We start from the raw sequence: 6,057 nt of genomic DNA, 5'->3' as shown, positions 1-6,057 counted from the left end.
TACAAACCCACTTAAGTTTGGACTTAACAATGTCGAAACTGAAATTCTCAGTTTCAGTACAATTTATCAGTACTCAACTGATGTGTAACTTCTTAGCACAACTGATCTATACAAGATCGAATAATACAACAATGAGTGTTTGTACTTTTAAGCTCAAAGTAGAACCTGAAAGCTATGAATGTGTATACTAAACGTGAGCTTTTGAGAGCTTTTAGACTTGAAAGAATATGCACAAAGTTCTGTTTGAAAATTTGAACACTTTCATAGCTTGATTACTTGATTATTTGATTCCTTTTTCTTCACGTGATCTTTTCGGTCATTATAGGTTTTGCTTCCCACGATAATAGTGAATGCATTTTGAATCTTTATATCTGTTGTATAGCCACGTCAACATATTTCTGACAATCGTACACTATATGAAACGTCCACTACTTGTTTTGCTTAGAAGTACTAGATTTTTTTTAAAAAAAAACCTTACTAGTTGATCGGCCGAACCCTTATACGAAGTATATAAAATATTTTTGAACCATTTTAAAATAAAACAACTAACTAATATTTGAAAATCAAAGGAAATATCTCAAAGCATAAAATCATCAAATATTTTACCAAACCTAGAAAGCAATAATTTGAAAAGTATAGCTCATACTAACACCTCTCAAAAACCTCTCAAAGCAAAAACGAAAAGTCATAAAGCTTTTAACATAAATCATAAACGTAAATCTTAAGTGCGGAAAATAGAAGCGCTAGTACTCGGGTCATGTACACCTTCAGTCCGGCAAAGTCAACCATGAAGACCTCCATTATCATTATCATCATAATCATCTGCATCGATCACACCTAGTGAGTCTAAAGACTCAACACAACATAATTTTGATAACAAATAATATGTATAAAAATCACATGCAACAGTGAAAATACTTTTACTTAAAATAATGTTTCCATAATCATGCATTATCATAACATTTTTGCTTTCATCATTCCATATCATTCATCATTTTATCATAATCATTTCCTTTTCATCATAAGCATATACGTTTTTCCTTTTATTGATTTTGGATCGTTAATCGTGACTTTCCTTTCCTCATAAGATCGATGGATCCATCTATCATGTAACCCTAGTACTGGGCGGTGGGGACATCAGCGACACTCTCACCCGTCAACTGAGCCTTGGCCTATCATCATCATATGGAAATACGATCGTCGTGCTCCCTCTTGGGCATTCTCCCATAGACGGGCTCCCTCTGGGGCCTTCTCCCGTAAATGGGCTCCCTCTGGGGCCTTTTCCATCACGATATCCCCATTCATATCATCATAATAGTCACAATTACTTCACCTCCTCCAATGTTTCACATTTTCATCACTTTAAAAAAATCATGCATTTAATATCATTTTTCTTTTAAAAACAAGCATGCAACGTATCTTTTAATTGTCCATATTAAATTATAAAAAACCCATAAACCTTTAAAATCAACATTTTAACATATTAAATCATAAACATTTAAAATAATAATTTTGACATAATAAATCATAAATATTTAAAATTAACATTTTTTACATATTAAATCATAAAGATCACCTAAACATTTAAAATAATCATTTTAACATATAAAAATCTATAAACATTTAAAATAAACGTTTTAACATATAAAAATCTATAAATATTTAAAATAAACATATTAGCATATAAAACAACATTCAGGACACTTCCATGACGTTTACTAATTTTCGGATGTAAAATTACCGTTTTACCCCTAGACGTAAAATTTCACGCTTTTGACATTTTCTTAATTCCGTCGATCAAGATCATCCCAAATAATTATTTAAGCTACCTTAATTTTCTCGTATTTTTATTTACCATAAATCGAGAACTTGTAAATTAATCTTTAAATATAATGTATTAATACGTTTTAAATCCCGAATTGAACCAAACTTTAATATAAAATTCCCATATTAAAATCTTATACTTTTAATAATTATTTGGCCCTCGTAAACCATGAATCTACCACCATGAGCCATTTTTGAATTATTTGCTCAATGAAAACCCTAACTGAACCAAGCGTTGAAACCCTTGAGCCATCTTTAGTTTTTCTCGAGCCAAGCTCGGACCACCCCGAGCCGAACCTTGAGCGGCCCCTCCAAGAATCCTCCTGGACCCTTAGAAACAACAGACTCAACCCCAGCCCCAAAAATCGAAGCCCCAATTCAATAGCATGAAGTGGCCGAGACTCCTCTTCAAGCTAGGACTCCACGCTTTTGCTGCTATGGCCCCAACCATCGAGCCAACCCTTGAACCAGCCCCTCAAGCACCCTCCTAGGACCCTAACCACTTGACATAGCCCAGCCAAAGCCCTCTGGCTAAGCCCCTTAACCATCTGCGCGAGCTCCACACTTGCGCTCCTGCATACGCTCTCGGGCTGGGACTCCTTCCCAGCCTAAGTGTTCGAGCCCTAGCATGGCTAGGACTCTCTCCCTAACTCATACATGACCTTAGCCCAGTCCTGGTCCCAGCCTTGACCCAAGCCAAGCAATATACCCCATAATCGAGCCTCGTGATCACCCAACATAAAATTTCGGTTCCAGCTTTTATTCTCTACGTGTGCAGCCAGTTGTGGTGTTCTAGGACTCTTATAAACTGTATATAACATGTCACTAATAAGTTCTAATCATGGCAGCTCCTTTAACAACAATATAAACATGTTTTTGAATATAATATCAAGAGTTACACACATACATATGCATAGTTACGAAAATTGTGTGTTGTGTGACTTGTTTTCATTCAAAACATGATCAAATAAATACTATGCTGTGAAAAATGATTTAAAGGAATAATATGGCGTGTCTTTGCGTATTTTACACACGAATAAACATTGACGATTGAAGAACGACGAGGAGGAGGACCTCAGCTTGAAGAACTATGAAGAACTCGATAATTTTCCTTCAAATTTGATGTGTGTGCCATGTGATTTGAGTGGAGAGAAGAGTTTGCATTGAATAAGGGAGGTGGGCGTGTACAATAATGAGTTGGGGTAGGTTTATTGCACTTTAAGTAGTAATTAAAAGGCTAATGGTAGCTTAGGCCCATTAACAAGGTTAATTAGGCCCATTAAGTTCATTAGTGCATAAATAAAATATTTTGTTTAGAAAATTTTGTGAATTTATTAGCCGAGTTGTCAATACGTTCGTATTTTTGTTGAAAATCTAACACCGATATAAATTACGTTCGGGCGTATAAAATCACCTCAAAAATCCCTTATTTTCAAAAATAACAAAAAACATCAATCATGTTTTAAATAATCAAAAATAATTATTTAATAAAAACATTTTTCATTTTTCAGCCATCGGTCTCCATTCCTCGATCGCAACTCGAATAACCCTTAAAATTACATTTTAAATGCATATAAGTAGAAAAACTACTAAAACATCATATAAACATATCACATAATCAATTTAGCAATTAAAATCAATTGATTAGCCATTTTTCATATTCCCTAGATTCGCATGCAGTTGGATTACGTCGTCTTAATTTTGGATATTACAATTCTCTCCCCCTTAAATAAAATTTCGTCCTTGAAATTAGAACTTACCGAATAGCTCTGGATAGCGACTCCTCAAGTCCCTCTCGGTTTCTTAAGTAGCTTCTTCTTCCGAGTGATTCAGCCACTTGACCTTGACCATTGAAATGAGTTTGTTTCAGAGTCTTCTCTTTTGCTTTCCCGAGATTTGGACAGGTCTTTCTTCATAAGTAATATTTGGAGTTAATTGTAGAGGTTCATAATTTAGTACATGTGATGGATTCGACATGTACTTTCGCAGCATCGAAATATGAAACACATTGTGAACTCCAGAAAGCATCGGTGACAGTGCCACTCTATAGGCTAGTGTTTCAATCCTCTCCAAAATCTCAAATGGACCAATAAATCTTGGACTGTATTATTTGATCTTGTATAGATCATTTTTAGCTGAGTAGTTACGTATCAGTTAAGTACTGGTAATTGTATTGAAACTAAGAGTTTCAGTTTTGCCATTGTTAAGTCCAAAAACTGAAGTGGGTTTGTACAAATCATTGTATAGATCAAAGTCTTTTAGTAGATATCATATCTTCAAGATAGAAGGGGTGACATAGGAGTGTTTGAAATCTTCAAACATCCATAAATATTGTGCCTCTTTATTTCAGTTTTTATTCTATCTGTCAGTTAGTTTATTTCCACACTTTCATCAGTTAACTGATTGACATTGACATTGATAACCAAGATTCCAGAACTCAGTTTGTCACCAAACTGATTCTTATTAGAAGAGTTTGGGAAAACTTTCAAGTGCTTATACAAACCCCCTCTTCTAAATACTTTTTCACTCCCAACATATTCTAACAATCTATACAGTGAAAGAGGATTCTTTTATTATGAAATTCTTTTATTCTTTCATTCTTTGTACGAATGTGTACATTGAAAGGGTTATCAATTAAAGATTATTTTATCTTCTAGAGCTCCATTTAATCAGTTCATATATTCTAAGTTTTGTCAAACACCAAAAAAGGAGAAATTATTGGAAACCAAATTTCGGAGTTTGACAAATTAAGCCTGAAAATATTGAACAACTGATCAAGAAAACTCGTAAACTGATAGTTGCCTAAACTGAAGATTAATGCGTATATAATTCTAGGCAGCTGAACTAAGAGAAACTAACTGAAATGTGTTGTCAAATGAACGATCTGTTGAGACTGATCAGTTACACTACAATCAGTTGAGAATGATCAGTTAATCCTATCGGCTAAAGAAGTCAACTGATTTTATCAGCTTTACACGTCATCAGTTAAGGACGTAGCCAACAACCAACAGTTTGTATAGAAGCAGTGGGAACCCCGAATTTAAGAAAAGATATAGTGTACGGTTTTCAGAAGAATGTTGACATGACTATACAATAGATATAAAGATTCAAATGCATTCATTATTACCATTGGAATCAAAGCCTATAAATAGCAGAGAAGATCAGCTGAGAAAGATACAAAAACAATAAAACAACACATACGAAGTTAACTGACTCATCCGATTATCAAGCCTTTCAGTTAGAACTCTACGCATATTCTTTCAAAGCTCAGTTTTACAAAAGATCACACTTATCATACATATCCATAGCTTTTAGGCTATACTTTGAGCTCCAAGCACAAACATTCATTGTTGTTTTATTCGATCTTGGTAAGATCAGTTGTGCTTAGAAATTACATCAGTCGAGTACTGATATAAATTGTAGTGATACTAAGAGTTTCAGTTTTGGCATTGTTAACTCCAAACTGAAGTGGGTTTGTACAAATCATTGTATATATCAAAGTTTTTTAGTTAATATCCTATCTTCGAGATAGGAGGGGTGACGTAGGAGTTATTGAAATCTCCAAACATCCACAAATCATGTGTTCTTTCTTATCAGTTATATTCTATCTGTCTTTCAGTTATTTCCGCACTTTTATTAAGTTAACTGATTGACATTAACAATAAGATTCCTGAATTCAGTTTATCACTAAATTGATTCATCCATCGAATAGTTGTGAAAATTGTCAGGTGTTTATTCAACTCACCTCCCCCCTTCTAAACACTTTATCACACCCGACCGATCCTAAGAATTCCTATTGAAAGATCAATTTTTTTTTTGATAAATTTCCTGATTTAAATCAATTACAAAGATTTCTTAGTAGTCTTAATTACATAGGATATTTTTATAAAGATCTCGCTCAAGGCTGTAAATTATTATTTCAAAGGTTGAAGAAAAATCCTCAACCATGGACTAATAATCATACTTTAGCAATGCAAAAATTAAAATAAAGAGTTAAAAAACTTCCTTGTTTAGCTATTTGCTAATCCTGAAGCATTTAAAATAGTTGAAACAGACGCCTCTGAAATCGGATATGGAGGAATTTTAAAACAAAAAATAAATAATAAATATAAAGAGATTGTTGTTAGATATGCATCAGGAATATGGAATAATACTCAAAAGAATTGTTCCAAAATTAAAAAGGAAATTCATTCTATTGTTAAATGTATCACTAAATTTGAAAAGTGATCTTTT

The sequence above is a fragment of the Primulina tabacum genome, chromosome 9 (assembly GCF_025594145.1).
Source record: "Primulina tabacum isolate GXHZ01 chromosome 9, ASM2559414v2, whole genome shotgun sequence".
Classification (NCBI taxonomy): domain Eukaryota; kingdom Viridiplantae; phylum Streptophyta; class Magnoliopsida; order Lamiales; family Gesneriaceae; genus Primulina; species Primulina tabacum.
This window is presented reverse-complemented; position numbering follows the sequence as displayed.